A 16,511-nucleotide genomic window follows, 5' to 3' on the forward strand; every position below is an offset into this window, starting at 1 on the left:
GCTCTTGCTCTGTCACCCAGGCTGGAGTGCAGTGGCACGATCTTGGCTCCTGGCATTCTCCGTCTCCTAGGGTCAAGTGATTCTCCTGCTTCAGCCTCCAGAGTCGCTGGGATTACAGGCGTGTGCCATCACGCCCGGCTAACTTTTGTGTATTAGTAGAGACAGGGTTTTGCCGTGTTGGCCAGGCTGGTCTTGAACTCTTGACCTCAGGTGATACACCTGCCTAGGCCTCCCAAAGTGCTGGGATTATAGGCGTGAGCCACCGTTCCTGGTGAGGTGCTGATCTTATGTTATACTTGACACCAGGTAAATTGACCATTTCTGAGCAACTGCAATTTTAATTGACCAAATATATCATTTTATGCCAAATCAGTTTGTATAATAAAATTATTATATGAATATTTTGCCAACTTCTACTCATCATTTAACACTCACCTCTGATATCACCTCACCTCCAGGAAACTTCCTACTCCAGCCAGCTCTGTCATCACTAGCACTGCCACCCCCTGACCCCCAAGACATATGTTGGTTAGGGGCACTCCCTCTCTCCTTCCTTCCAGTGGCACTGGAGACTAGAGCAGCTCCCTGAACAGGCTCTGGCATCAGGCTGCCTTGGATTTGAATGCAGTTCTAATGCCTCCTAGCTGTGTGACCTTGGACAAGTGACTTAACCTCTCTGAGCCTCACTTTACTCATCTGTGAAATGACAAAGATAAAACTTATTTTGCAGGCTGGGTGCTGTGGCTCAAGCCTGTAACCCCAGCACTTTGGGAGGTTGAGGCGGGCGGATCACGAGGTCAAGAGTTTGAGACCAGCCTGGCCAACATGGTGAAACCCCATCTCTATTAAAAATATAAAAATTAGCTGGGCATGGTGGCGGGTGCCTGCAGTCCCAGCTACTTGGGAGGCTGAGGAAGAGGAATCACTTGAACCCAGGAGGTGGAGGTGGCAGTGAGCCAAGATCGTACCACTGCACTCCAGCCTGGGTGACAGAGTGAGACTCCATCTAAAAAAAAAAAAAAAAAAAAGACAAAAAAAACCCCCCCAAAACCCTACTTTGCAGATTTGTCCAGACATTAAATTAGGGCAAAATGCCTGCCACATGGTCAGCTGTGGATAAACGGCAGTTCCTATAATGCATGCTGTGCAGTCACTTTCTACTTACCTGTCCATTTCCCCTGAGGACTGTGATACCTTGACGGGAAGACTGTTATTTACGAGAACAAGGCAGACTCCCAACAAATGTTGCTGAATGAAAAACTGGGTGGATGCAGGCATGGATGGGTAGGTAGGTGGACGGATGGATGGACAGACAGATGGAGGGACTGCCACAAAGAACACCAGGGCTTTCACGTTCTCGGCCACCTGAAGGCAGTCTGAGACCCACTGCCCCTGAGTCCGCAGGGACGGTTCTCAGGCCTCTTCTGTCCTTGCCCGCAGGGCAGGTCGGGGGTGTGTCAGGTGCTCAACCCTGGGCCAGCTCTGAATGCCAGGACCTGCGGCCTAGCCTCCCCAGGGACCAGCACTCCAGGACTCTAAATGCTGTAGGAGCCAGAAAAGGGGAAGAAGTGGTCCCTCCACCCACCAGGTGGCTCAGACTGAACACCTGAGGGCCACGCTCAGTCTCCACCTTCCTCGCCTCACAGCCCAAGTGTGTCCCCTCCAACCCACCACTCCTCTCGGCCCAGGACTTACCTTCCACGAAACCAGTGTAGCTGGTCACAGGGCCCACTTCTGCCTGTGCCCACGTGTCGTCCACACAGCAGCAGGGAGGGCTCTGAAAAACACGACCCAGCTCTCGTCACTCCTGTCTGTGACTCTCCAAAGGTAATGTGGCTGAAGACATATTCACTATAAACCCAGGCTCCCTGTGTGGCCGGCCGGGCCCCGCCGGGGTTGCCACTCCTCTGTCCTCTTCCCCCCACAGGCTCACGTGGCCCCTTTCCTGTTGTCCTGGTGTATCAGGCCCCAGGCCCTTATACCCACCTGAGGGCCTTTGCAAAAGGGTTTCTCTGCCAGAATTACTCTTTTCCCATATTTTCCCACAGGCCTTGGCTCAGAAGGCTGACATCCCTCCTCCCAAAGGCCCTCCCTAAACACCCAATCTATTCAGAAGGTCTCAACTCCAGCTGCTCATTACAATCAACATAGGCCATGCCCAGGCCCCCTGCCCCAACCAACTCTTCAGGATCTCTAGGGGTAGGGCTGGGCTCCCCAGAAGACTCAGATGAGCAGCCCGGGTTGACATCTGGGTTGTTACACGGCACCCTCACTGCAGTTAGCCTGTTTGTTCACTAGTGTGTCTGCATCCACCACTAGAATATGGGCTCCTCAAGGGGAAGGGCTGCACCTGTGCCCCTCACCGTGTGTCCCAGAGCCTAGAACAGTGCCTTGTGTATAAGAAGCTCTCAATGTATGTTTTTCGGAAGCAAGAGAGAAAAGGGAGGTCTAGAGAGATCAGGGAAGATTTCTTAGACCAGAATTGATCCTGCAGCTGGAGGTTTCTGATCCTTAGAATGATATCGCTGGATTGGGGTAGAGGTGGGTTGCTTCCTCCTAAGACAGGATTTTTTTAAATATATATATTTGTTGAGACAGAACCTCACTCTGCTCTGTGTCCAAGGCTGGAGTGCAATGGTGTAAACACAGCTCACTGCAGCCTCAACCTCCTGGGCTTAAGTGATCCTCCTGCCTCAGCCTCCCATAGAGTTGGGACCACAGGTACACGCCACGATGCCTGGCTGATTGTTTTGTAGAAATGGGGTCTCACTTTATTGCCCAGACTTGTCTCAGATGCCTGGGGTCAAGCAAGGATTTTAATCTCCTTTGGGTCAGAAAAGCTGACGGAAGCTGTGAACTCTCCCTAGTAAGATGCACACAGATGGGCAGGCACATACTTCCTTCCAGTTTCAGGAGGTCACAGACCCTGGAAAGCCTACCTGGGGGCCATTGTTTTTTCTGCCCCCATCTCCTAAATGCCCTAGAGTGGTGGCCCCCAGCCTTGGCTGCACACAGGAATTACCCTAGGAGTTCTGAAAGTTGTTGATGCTCGGCCCCCACTGCCAGAGACCCTGAGGAGTTGTTCTGGGGTGCAGCCTGGACATCAGGGTTTCTTCAGTTCTCCAGGGGGTTCCAGTGTATTGAGACCCACTGCCATGGCCCCATCCCTCACACTGGCCAGTCCCTCTGCTCCTCAGTGGGGTGTAGGCAGGCCTGGGGTTTCTGGTGCAGCAGCGCCTGGCCAGGGAGAATCTGCCTGGCACTCTGGCATCTGAAAAAGTGTCACACGAAGCTCCCTGCACCATCTTCCAACCCGGACTGCCTCAAGGCTCCTTCCACTCCAGTCTGTTACCCTAGAACAGTATCACTGTGCGTGAGAAAACCTTTGAGATCACTGCATTTTTCAGAGGAGCCAGAGAGAGCAAGAGATGGCAGGTGGCACAGCAAGCTTGGGCTAAGCATGAAGTGGAGAACTTAAGATTCCCAGTCCAGAGCTCCTTTCTCTACCTGTGGCCCTGTCCCTGCACACTGGGGCTCCCACATGGGAGGGATAAGAAGTACTGGACTCGGAATCACAGAGCCGGCCCTTGGCTCCCACCCCTGGCTCTGCCGGGTATCTGCCACATGACCGTGGGAAACACAGCAGAGCTGCTCCCTTATCCACAGATGGGGATGCCCACCCCGCCCACCCACCTCAGGCATGAAGGTGAATCGCCATCAGGCTAGTGCATAGTAGGGTGCAATCTATGCTGGTGCCTGGCCCTCTCCTCCCACTCTCCCTGCCTGAAGATGCCACATCTGCCACACCTTGCCAGCTGTGTAGCCTTGGGTGATCACCTTATCACTGTGCCTCAGCTTTCCCACCTGTAAAATGAACTTAATAATGGGTTGTGGTCAGGCTTAAAGAGTTTGTGTCTATAAAGTGCCTGGCACCCAGTAAATGTCAGATAAATGTTACCAACTATGATGATGATGACGATGATGATCTGGAAAAGTTGTTGCTTTCCGGACCAACAGTCTGAAGCCCTCTGAGGCCTGATCCAGTCTCCAGCCACGTGCCCATCCTGGAGAGGCTCCGTGCCAGAAGATGACCACTGCTGCTCCTGGGTGAGGGGTTGGGGTAGAAGTAGGACCAGGCTGGGCCGCCTAAGGAAGGAGGAGCCTCTGCCTCTAGCCTCCAGGCTGTGCCACTGGGAACTGCCTGAGACTCAGAGGTCCAGCCAGTTTGGTGAGTTGGGCATCCTATCCCATGGGAGTTCGGTCTGCCCAGTCAGGCAGAAAGTGGAGTGAGAAAGCCTGGCCGGGCTACTGTGCCCTGGATGCCAGCCCATCTGCAGGCACTCCACCTGCAAGCTGGTTCTTGGCCACCAGCTCTCTGGTCCTCTGGACTTTGTCCTGATCACCCATGGGAAGAGGCTGGGCACAGACGGCTGTGTTTGTTTTCATGTTTGACAGGTGCTGTGTTTCCTGAAATCCCCGCTGACACCAGGACCAGGGCCTGGCTTTTTGACCTCTCACTATCTTATTTTTCAATCTCTGGTCTTACTCTTATTGTTGATATTAACCCCCACCCACCAGAAAAAAGAAATAGCTGCTGCTCTGGGCGACAGGAGAAGAGAGAGCATAAGCAGGACCAGGGCCTCAGGTTTCCTTTAACACCTAGGGTTTGGCCCAGGCACAGTGGCTCACACCTGTAATCCCAGCACGTTGGGAGGCCAAGGCAGGCAGATCACCTGAGGTCAGGAGTTAGAGACCAGCATGGGCAACATGGTGAAACTCCATCTCTACTAAAAATGCAAAAAATTAGCTGGGCATGGGGGTGGGTGCCTATAATCTCAGCTACCTAGGAGGCTAAGGCAGGACAACTGCTTGAACCCGGGAAGCAGAGGTTGCAGTGAGCGGAGATCGTGCCACTGCACTCCAGCCTAGGCAACAAGAACAAAACTCGGTCTCAAAAAAAAACAAAAACAAAAACAGAATCCTAGGCTTCAATCCCAGCTCTGCTTCCTCCTAGCTGTGTGAGCTTGAGCAAGTGAGTTACTAAACCCCTCTGAGCCCCAACATTCCCACCTCTAACACCAAGATGCTGGTGGGATCCCCATCTCATGGGATTGTTTGAGGAGCAGGAAACGACATGGAAGGAGCTTTGGGGTCACTGTCAGCTCCCCACCACAAAGTGAGGAGATCCCGCCACTACCACTGCCACCAAGGTGGGAAGAAACACAACCAAATCAGACCTTCCCAGGAATCACAGGATTTCAGAGCCCAAAGTGCCTCCCTATTTGTCTTAGAGATTAAGGAAGAGCCCCCTGTCACAGGATCCCATGAACCAGTGAGACAGGCTCCCTCTCTCCTGAGAGAGCTGGGATTGACAGCTGACACTGGGGGAAAAGAGGCCAGGGGTCCAACAGCAACACAGGCCAGCAGTCATCCCTGAATATTATGCCATTACCCACTGTATCCCATGCAATCTCCATAACACCCTGGATTATTATTAAACGAGAGATTATTGAGAGATTATTATCCCCATTTAACAGACAGAGGGACTGAGACTCAGAGGTTCAGTGACTTGCCTAAGGCCACACAAGTGGCTAAGCTATGATTAAAATTCAGGTCTGATTTCAGAGAGCTGAAAGCTCTTTCATCCTCACCTGCTGCCCAAATGAACAAAGTAAATGGTGCAGCCCACCATCCCACCCTTCCACACCTCTGCCGCCTGCTGCCTGATCCCCTGACCCTACCCCAGATCCCTGAGGCCTGACTCTCAGCTTCCTTTCAGGAAGGAAAAGAGCAGCTCCACCTAATCCTGACTGGGACATTCCTTCAGTTTGGCTGATGAGGCTGACAGATGTGGCCCTTCTCAGGAGATTTTGCTTTGAACCCCTAGCAATGAGACTGGAGAGCCTTTAGATAAAGAAAGGGGCCGCTCTGACAGGAGAGTGCAGAGTGGGAACCAGCAGATACCTGGAGCCCTCCAGCATTCCTGCCTGGACCCCATGCAGCCAAAGAATCAAGCTGAGGCTGAGCCATAGCCCCTGACCTCTTGCTTTCCACAGCTTCCTTGCTTGACTGTTTTTGGCTTCTCAGCCAGCTGCTTGGGCCCCAGAGAGCCCCCACTCCCTCCCAACGCTAGGTGCCAAGACTCACACTCAGATTCACAGGGCAGGAATGGCCTTTGACATCACTAGCTCAGCCCACACTCCTCAGATGAAGACTGATGCCCAGAGAAGAAAATGAACCCCTACCCCCACCCCTTCTGGGGAATGTGCAAGTTCAGTGTGTATGTTGGGGGATAGGGAGGGGATTGGGTAGGGCAGTCAGTGTTTCCCAGCCTGTTTGGCATCATGATGCACGTTGAGAAGTACACCTATTTGTTCAGCACACTGGGATGGACAGATAGAACTACATCTGGCTTGAAGTTACTAGCCTAGGGCTCTGTTCTCAAGGGCTCCAGAGATAACCATCTCAACAGCTCACTGATCGGAAAGCTCTAACCTAGAGGGATATTTAGGAGCTAAAGAGAGGTTGCAAGAAGCCCCAGATTCCAGAGGCCCTGACAACAGGATTCCCAGGTGGGCTCTCAGGGGTCAGCCACCTTTTGAGGCCCCCTCCCAGTGCCACAACTGGAGGCAGAATAATGAAGCAGATGATAGTATGGGCCCTGAGAGAGACCTAAATTCCAAATCTCATTTCTCAGTATCCACATGACCTCTGGCAAGCTGCCTACCTGCATTGAGCCTCAGTGTTCTCGTCGGTAAAACAGGCTATCTAGGACCCTCCAAGAGGAAACCAGAATCAGCGTGCCAAACCCAAGGTTGTAAGCATGACAGAGGCAGATGATTCTGGGAAGAGGTCCTGTTAGGTCCCAGAGCAAGGAAGTTGCATAAAGATTGTCCCTTGAGGCATGGGATGGACACAGGGTTCCTGCAGACTGCCCCAAGGAGGTCACCACCACCCAAGAACTTGAAATGAGGTTGGGCAGAGGAAAGACCTAGGAGCAAAAGGAACATTCCTGAAAGCATCCACGATGGGAGTGTTGCTTCACTGATCTTATCTCATTCAGCCCCCAGACCCCAGGAAGGATCACTGGGATTCAGGAGGGTGGCAGCAGTGGCCCTGGTCACACAGGGGACACTGGTGCAGCTGAGCTCTGCCCTCGAGACTCTCTGACTTTGGAGTTCAATATCCTACTGATTTTGTGACATTACTTCCCACCACCAAGGCAATCTCAAGGCAGAGAGGGTGGTCACTGCAGCCAGGTGTTAAAGGGGGTGGTCACTGCAGCCAGGTGTTAAAGCCTTGGTCCCAGGACTGTAAAAATCAGAGCATCCAGGGGTGGGGCCAGGCACCTGCAGGTTTAGCAAACACACAGCATTTCAGAATTCTCTTCCTCCACCAGCCAGCCATGAAGAAAGTGGACACAGAGGGCCAAGATGGAACAGCAGCACATGGAACCAGGCCTAGCCCTCAGAGGGGACCTCATAGGGAACCACACACTCTCCTCTTAGAATACACAGCTCATGATCCAGAGGGCCTGAGGGGCTGCCCTCCCAGGGGCCTCCCAAGTGGCCCTTCCGTGCTCAGTTTCTGTCCTGAGCCACCATCCACTGCAGTTCACCGAATCCCCACTCCAGGTTGGCCCGGAGCTGGAGTGAAACAGGAAACAGATGACTCCAACCCATCCCTGCCCTCAGGGAGCACCCAGTCTGGAGAGGCTCAGACATGAACACGAGCAATTATACAAAGCAGCCTGCTGACTCCATCTCCCTCTGAAGGACAAAAGGGGCTGTCTAGAACACAGACTTAAGTGTTTAACAATGACAAACGCAAACACGTTTGCATGATTACTAGCTAGACATTGTGCCAAGTCCTTCACGTGGCTCAGTTTATCCCTGCAATGATCCTATGAGATAAGCCACTGCTCATCACCCCATTGTACAACTGCAGAAACTGAGACTCAGGGTGGTCAAGGGCCTTGCCCAAGGTCACCTTGCTGCTTGGGCAGAGAGTTGAACCCCAACATCTGACCCCCCAGAGCCCCTGAGCTTTACTGTCTACACCATGCTGCCTGCAGAAACAAAGTTGTAAATGACAGGTAATGAAAATTACCCCACCAAGGCCCAGCCTAGATTAATTGGGTTTTAGGGCCCAGCTTCCAAACCCAACCAATTGAAGACATTCTGGGGCGACACTAGGCACCAGTGACCAGCTTGCACACTGATCCCAGAGCCTAGCCAGCTGGAGTAGGTAGCTAAAAAAAGGGTGTGGGCCCTGAGTAGGGTGATTAGAGGGAGGGAGGGGAACTCTAATCAGGGACCCCACATGGCAACAGGCAAACCTTTTGTCACATCATACCCTCCCCAAGCACTGAGCTCAGGAAGGTAGAGACAGGGCTGCTGAAATGCCACCTCCTCGAGGCAGCCTTTCCAAAACATTCTCCAGCACAGACTTTCAGGCAACACCATATGGCAGCCCTAATTATCTCATCATGAGAATTTAGGATAGACATCAGACAGACATAGATTCAAACCGTGGTTCTGTTTACCCTTTCTTTTCTTTTTATTGAGACAGAGTCTCACTCTGTCGCCCAGGCTGGAGTGCAGTGGCATGACCTCAGCTCACTGCAACCTCTGCCTCCCAGGTTCAAGAGACTCTCCTGCCTCAGCCTCCCATGTAGCTGGGATTACAGGCACGCACCACCACATCTGGCTAATTTTTGTATTTTCAGTAGAGATGGGGTTTCACTACATAGACCAGCCTGATCTCAAGTGATCCACCCATCTTGGCCTCCCAAAGTGCTGGGATTACGGCGTGAGCCACCGCGCCTGGCCTGTCTACCCTTTCCTAACTGTCATTTAACTTTTCCGAGCCTCAGTTCCTTCATCTGACCAATGGGCTAATCCTTCCTGCCTTCCAAGGCTATAGTTCTCAGTACTCTGCAGGCCTTTAGGAGTATTTGATGGGCAGAGAGAGGAGTAAGTGAGACAGAGTGAAGGCAAAGTGATGCACATAGGTACAGGGACTGTGTCTCCATAGATCCTTGGGTGAAAACACAGAGAGATGGGCCAGTGTGGAGGGTAGGGGCAGGTCTCTAACTACAAGAACTTGGGGGTGGGGAGTCTTCTTGGCTGAGAGCTAGCTGGAGGCAGCTCAGCCCAGGTGAGAAGGAGAGGGCAGGGCAGGGCTCTGTGGGGCCTCAGCCCTCTCTGAAGTTCTTCTCCCTCACCTGTCTCTTCCCTTCTGTGAGGGTCCCTATCTCTGTCTGTGGCTCCTTGGAGCCATCCCCTCTTCCTTGTCGCTCCCTGTTTCTGCGATCATCCAAGTCTCTCCCTTTAACATCCTGAGAGCCTTGGAATACCCAGAGTGTCCGAGGCAACCTCACCCAGCCCACAGGCCCCAGTCTCCAGTGTACTGAGCCCTCTCCATGACGGCAGCCCAGCTCCTGCAAGGGGTGGCCCTGAGAGACCCACTTCCATGGTCTACTGCGGAGATCTGGGCCTGCCAAGCCAGGAATAAAGGGACTGTGCTTCCCACAGAGGGCCCCTGGTTCCCAGGCAGGGAAGCGACCATTTAACCAGCCCAGACACTTGGCAGCTCCGGCAGGAACACTGGTAACAAAAGGAAACCAGCACGGGCCTGTCAGGGCTCCCTCTCCAGGGCTCCCTGGGCCTCTCCTCTGAGATTGCTGAGGGGCTTGGGCAGAGCAAGGTACAGAGTGGAGAGTGAGAGAGGCAGGGACAGAGAGACTAAGACACAGATAGACTCCAGGGTGAAGAGAGCCTCTGGTCCCCTGGAGCACCAACCTGCAGACCCTGAGGCCCCGTCAGGTCTCACCAGGAAGTCTAGGGGAGCCTGCGGTGAGGCTGGCCCGGAAGTGCAGGCCCTGCTGACCCAGGAGGATCCCACACCCACCCCTGGAGCCAGGCCAGCTCCCCAGCTCCTGCTCTGGGGTCACCCCAGAGGTTGCCCTGCATGTTCTGTCTCCCCCTGTTTTGTAGACAAGAGTCCTGCCTCCCCTGTGGCCTCTGAAGGAATGGGCCCACCCTCTAGCCTCACCCACCCTGCCCCCTCCCTACCTCCCATTAACAGTGACCCTTCCCCAGCACATTTTTCTCAGCCTCGGCCTCCCCCAGATTCTAGGAGCAGCGGTGCTGTGCCCTGGGAAAAAACCCTTTCCCCCACCAATGTGATTCCTGAGCAGACTGCTGGCCAGGTCTTTATGATGAGAAAGGGCACTGCAGTGCTCTGAGCTCGGAGAGAGGCTGCCTCCTTCCCTGGGTGACCCAGCAAACCAGGCACTGCACTAAGAGCATACGCGCCTGGAAAGCCTCCGGGTGTCCAGAGGAAAAGGGGATTATTTGTTCCCCAGTAGGAAAATTGATATGTAAATAATCAGCCACTGGCCTGACCCAAGCCTCCTGGGAGGCCGCCCTCAGGTCGCCTGGGCCCCATCCCCTGGTCTCCTGTTTGCCGATCATGTGTGGTCCTGAGAACACAGGAGACAGAGTATCTCTTTCTACAGATCTGGAAATTGAGGCTCGGGGGGTTAGAAACATGCCCAGGGAGGGTCACAAGTTGGAACTGGCAGAGTCTGATTAAATCAGCCTGATTCTGTCCCTGTGCCCAATCCTTGGCCCATTATCTGCCAAGGACACCCCCTACCTAGAGCTACCTATAGTTCAGGCCTTAGGCCAAGGCCCAACCCAGCACCCTACTCAAGCGGGTTGGGGTGGGTGGAGGCAGAACATAGCCTAAGCCCACTGCAGGGAAGATGAGGGACTGGCATTTCCTGAGTGCCATGAACCCCCAGGCACCAGTGCTAGATGTTTTGCACTTTATTTCCTACAAGTATCAGAAGGTATCAACGAGGAAAGTAGCTTTCTTACTTTAAGACAAAGGAAACCAGGGTTCAGAGAAGATAAGTGACTTGCTGAAAGTCACAAGCCTGAGAGTTATAGGTCTGAGGCTAACCTTTCCCTAGCATGCACAGACTCAGCTGCATGCCCTGCCAGACCCTGCAGGGGCTTGGACCCACACCAGCCACAGGCCCTGCTCTCATGCCTCACTGGGGAGTTAACCAACCCGGTCAGCCAGTTCGCCCACTGCACAGAACCCGAGAGAGTTGAGTTGGCTTGGCCAGAGGAGCAAGGCTTCCCCGAGGGAAGAAGGTGGCTGGAGCCAGGTGTAGAAGAATGAGGAAGACTTAGGAGGAAGTGATGGCATTCAGGTGAAACTGCAGGGCCCAGGCACCCATGTGTGAGAGTCTGGAAAATTTTGCATGATACATTTTAGAGGACACGCACAGTTCCCAGGAGAAGCAAGCAGCTGAGCTGGGAGGAAAACCTGGGCTGAACCCCTCCTTCCCCGCAGCACCAAGGACCTCACGTGCAAGGCCTGGACAGGAGTCAGAAACAGAGACAGCCTGGACTACCCTATCTTGCCTCCCCATGGGTTCTTGGCCAACAGCGAAGATCCCAGGCCAGCCCTTCCTTGCACCCAGGACCCACCAGCCCAGCTAAGAGCCCTGGGATCCTTCATCCTAAGGCTGAGAATAGAGAGAAAGAGTTCTCCCGTCTTAGGAGCTGGGCTCAAGATGGGCAGCAAAGACAACCCAGGTTCCAGTCTTAGCTCTTGTACTATCCCTCAACCGCCCACGGGATCCTGGGCAACTCACTGCCCTGTCATCCTCATCCTCTGTGAAAATGGGCTTAGTAATAATGCCCGCCCTATTTCACAGGGTGCTAGAAGGCTTGAGGGACTGGGAACAAGTACATGAGAAAATGTCCACTGCCAAGAGCTATAAAGCATAAGGGATCATTATGAGAAAGGAGGACTCAGATGTCCCAAACAGGGCAGTGACTTGCCCCCAGGCCACATAGCCAGGCAGCAGCAGAGCAGGATTTGAAAGGGGTCTCCCGGTGACCAGCCAGTGTCCTCCCACTGCAAGACTCTGTATCCCAAGAGAGCTTTGACCCTTGGGCTGACCGTCTCTGCGTGGATGGTGGGTGGGGCAGAGGCTGCTTACTCCACATCCCGGCTCCCTCCAGAACAGGACCTGCTGCCATCCCAGACCAGACCCCAGCCTTGAGTTTGAAATCAAAAGCCCAGCTCTGCCCCTTTCAGTTCTGTGACCTTGGGTAAGTTGTTTTACTTCCTGGACCCTCAGTTTCCTCATCTGTACAATGGGAACTGATGTTAACCCCTACCTGGGGTGGCTGACCTGACATCATGGCTGCAAAGTGCCCAGGACAGGGCCTGGTACACATTAGATGCTCAACAACTGAGGCTTTTCTCTTTTCCTTCTGTTGTGCCCGCCAGACGAAGCCCAGACTTGACAGGAGAAAGTTCCTGGCTTCCTGGAAAGCCTGCCCAGTACAATAACTGGGAACATAAACTGCTGGAGAACACTAGACCTTGGAAGAAGATCACATTACTGAAGAGTGAGTCGGGGGATAAGAAGTGGAGCAAGATCCTAGCGCAGAGATGGTGTGGAGGAACCTGCCTCCCCAGGCCCCTCACTTGGGGCCGGCGCAGTGGTCAGGGAAGGCATCTCTGCTTCCGCACCAGACCTGCACTGGAGAAGTCGAGGTGGGGAACGTGACAGCGCCAGGGTTCCAGTACTAGCACTCCTACTTTCAGCATCCTTAGACACTGCAGGTCACCTGTCAGAGACTCAATTTTCCGTTTTGTAAAACGGGGATGCTGATAATCCTCTTGTCCTCCTGTACAGAAAGTTCCCAACATATACAAAGGACACATGGGAGAAGGGGTGGTGAGGTGGGGGCAGGAGGGGAAGGTGAGTTCAGGCCTCACAAGATGAGCCTTTATTAAACAGGACGAGGCTCCTACTGTCAGCGACACCAGGAGCTGAAACTCACCACAGAACCCCACCCTGCTCCATCCCACTACTTTACTGGTACCCAAAGTGTGGTCCAGGGCCAGCAGCTGCAGCGTCCCCTGGGAACGTGTTAGCAATGCACATTCTCAGGCAGTACCCCAGACCCACAGAATCAGAAACCTGGGGGTGGGGCCAAGCAATCTGTGCTTTCATAAGCCGTCCAAGGGACTGATGCATGTCAGAGTTTGAGAACCACCGCAACACCCACCACCCACTCTGGAGAAACTTTCCCCCACTGACTCATCTTCCCACCTCCTCCTTTCCAGAAGACTGTTGGGGAGGAAGGAGTCACTGCGGGGAGAGGTCATTAAATAGTAAAGAGAGCCCATGATTAGTTAATGACGCCACAGGCTCCCAGAGAGGAGAGGGTCAAAAGTCAGACTGTAATTGAAGAGAAAACACTCCCCTATATCTATCTGCCTTTCTCCATCTCCTTCTCTTTCACAGATACACATACCCTAAAAGCCTGCTCCTCCTCCTCCTCCTGTGGGTGGGCCAACTAGCACCAGGGACAGACAGAACGCTCCCCCACCAGTAGGGCTGAAGCGAAATTGGGAGACTGGTTATGGTGGGAGATTCTGGTCCTCTGACCTTGAGTTTAAAAACCATCTGAGCTGGAAAGCCACTTCTAGAAATTCATTCCATGGAACTCATTAGAGTTGAGTACAAAATATACATAGGGACAAGGCGATCATTATAGCAGTGTGGATACTAATCAAAAATTCAAAGGGCCTAAATGTACAATGGCTGGGGAATGCTTAACCAGGTCACAGAAGATTCCTATGGTGCAATACTACAGAGCTGGGAAACTTGCTGGAGAAGAATGCTCAATCACATGGGAAAACCCTCCCTATACAGCATTCAGTCAAAAGTGGCAGTGCAGGAAGTGGTTTGTGTGGTACAATTCCAATCTTGTATGTGTGTGTCTTTAAGGCCAAAACACCAAACTGTTCACAGCAGTTATCTCTGAACAGTTATTTCCTCCTGCAGGTCTGTTCTTTACCGCCTGAATTTTTCCACCAAAAAAAACCCCTCTTTCTTCAATAATCAGAAAGTGTGGGGGGTTTTTTGGGGTAGCCATTTGGTTTAGATAAAGTTTTTAAAAGAAAAATCTCCTTCCTATGTCAGAAGCGCTGGCCTGGGGTCTTCTGCTGCAAGATTTGGTCCCACCAGGGAGTTTCCACGTTGTGTGTAATTCCAACAAGCAAGAGCAGGATCAACACGGGGAAGCCAAGGGTGGGTGGGTTTGCTCAGATTCTATCCCCTATTTTCTAAGAGTCAGCTCTTTCCAGAAATAAAAAATCATGAGCTTTCCAAACCTTGAGGTGTGTGAGCAAAGGCTGGATGTGGTCCATGGGATCAGACTGGGCAGGTAGGTTGACTGGATGGACCACAGAGCTTCTCACAACACCAAGATCCTGTGACTCTAGACGTAAGCCCTCAACTTTGCCCTCAACTCTATGCCAAGAGCACCCAGGTCAAGGCTGGGCTCAGATAGTCTGGGGACCAATACTACAGAGAATCTAAGTCTTCTGCTGACCCCCCAGTAGAGCTTCAAGCAACCCTGGAAAGCTCCTTCACTCCAGATCGGGGACCTCAGCCTTCAGACAGGAAGACTCCCTATCATTTCCCCCAAAGTAATGACAGGAGCAGCGTTTGCTCATCATCACCACCCTTAACCTCTGGCTTCATTGAGGGTGCACTCTTCCCTGGCCCTACCATGAAGCATTTTACCAGCATTATCTCATTTAATCCTCATAAAAACCAAGGCTCTGAGAGGCCAAGAAACTTGCCCAGAGGTGAGCAGACACTGTGCCCATAGCTAGGTCTGGCTGACATCAATGCCTGAGAAGCTAGAAGAACCCCAAGCTGTAGGCACAGCCCCAGTGGTTCCCTGACTGCAACTTGCAGGGATGGTTAGGGATTCCTGATAGGCACACATTTTGAGAACCATACTGCCATGCTATACCATCTCCTGGCAAACAAGTAGACTTGCTCAACCCTGCCAGGAGAGGGTGTGGGGCAGAGAAAGCAGATAAGAGGGGCTTTCGGATGGAAAGCAAGTGACTAGTTCAGATTAGAGGACACATCCTCCCTGCCTCAGTTACTCCACTGCTGTGTGTTCAGAAAGGCCAGGGGTCAGGGAGATGGGCTATCTACATGTCCAAAGGTGACTCAAGGCCTAGACACCCACTTGCTCCATGACCTCAGATAAATCAAACCTCCCCTGCCACGTTTCTATTTCCTCTATATACGATGATGTCTCATAGGTCCCACTGCAAAAGCATTCTTATAGTCCACCTTTTAAGACAGTGAGTGGGAGGTGGTTTTCCAACTGTAATAGTATAATTTACCAATTGTTATTATCAGCAACAACAAACATTTATTGAGTGCTTACTTCATACCAAGTATCATTCAAAACGGTTTATGTTTACACGTGGGAACACATACTCCATTTGTTTCCCAGTGGAGGGACCTCTGCAGGGAAACACCTCAGGCCTTGCTCTGCGCTCCCCTACCAACTCCCCGCTTCACGCCACGCCCCAGGCGGCTTATGATTGGTTCTCTTAGACTCAGTGGGGCCCCGCCCCTCGCAGAGCTAAGTTGCTCGCAGGGAGAGTTTTCTCTGGGCTGTTCTCCGCTCCTGCTATCTGGTCCTGCAGGAGGCTGGCTCCTATACAGCACGTCCTGTGGCGGGACGGGTAACTCTGCCAGGTCCAGGACAGGCCAGTCAGCAAACCCTCTGTGCCCCGGATATAAAGTCACCTTCTTCCGCCGGCTTCCATTTGGAGATCCATCTTCAATGTGTGTTTAGCTCATTTAACCCTCACAGCAGCCCATCCCTATTTCACAGATGAGGAAACTGAGGCTCAGAATGGTCATTAAGGAACTTGATCTCAGCTACCGTTCAAAAGCTTTCTACACACCACCCAACGCTCAGGGTGTGTCCACTGCACGGGAAGGCGGATTACACTCCTATTCATATGGAACTCTTGTCTCCCAGCCTGGGCGGCCGCGGGCCATAGACACTCCTACCATAGGCACTCCCTGCAAGTCTTCTGAGGCTTGACAAATTGATATTCACTTCAAACCAACATCCCATCCCTCCTTCGAAAAAAATATGACTTATTCACAAAAAGAACTTCAATATGATCCCAAGTTCATATAATACATTTTTGTTCAAATACGTGTGGTATGTTTTTTATAGCTTCATTGTATGAATGGGTTTTTTCTTGAGCATAAAAAAATATGGGCTCACTGTAGATTTGGAAAATAGGGGAAAGTAAAAAGATAATAAAGATCTGTAATCTAATCTATACAATTGTATGTTGTAATGGGTACATTACATGCAGTTGTCTACATTTTGGCCTGATTGAGTAGAGTTGCAGGGGAGCAGCTCTGCCATTCAGTCTCTGCAATGCTTTAGGGCAGCAGCTGGGACCTGCCCACCTACAGCCTTCCTTCCTTCCTAGGCTGCAGGAGAATAAGCCAGGCCCCCAGGAGTCCTTCCTCTGAATAAAACCCTGCAGCCGTCCAGGGTGGCATCACATGTGCCTCACTTACAAAAGCCAAGTGCAGCAAATGCAAGATAATATAGTTTTGTAGGCCAAGA

General features: G+C 52.4%; 1 protein-coding gene across 5 annotated transcripts in view; it reads right to left on the bottom strand.

Annotated features, from left to right (window-relative positions):
• CD82 (CD82 molecule) overlaps positions 1-16,511 on the bottom strand; it is a 54,109-nt gene that overhangs the window by 31,245 nt on the left and 6,353 nt on the right. For all 5 annotated transcript variants that reach the window (XM_055281845.2, XM_055281842.2, XM_055281844.2 and 2 more), the window contains exon 2: positions 1,696-1,777. The gene's annotated coding sequence lies outside the window, so the exon portion shown is untranslated. The remainder of the gene's footprint in view (positions 1-1,695; positions 1,778-16,511) is intronic.

This window comes from Symphalangus syndactylus, chromosome 6 (genome assembly GCF_028878055.3).
Source record: "Symphalangus syndactylus isolate Jambi chromosome 6, NHGRI_mSymSyn1-v2.1_pri, whole genome shotgun sequence".
Taxonomy (NCBI): domain Eukaryota; kingdom Metazoa; phylum Chordata; class Mammalia; order Primates; family Hylobatidae; genus Symphalangus; species Symphalangus syndactylus.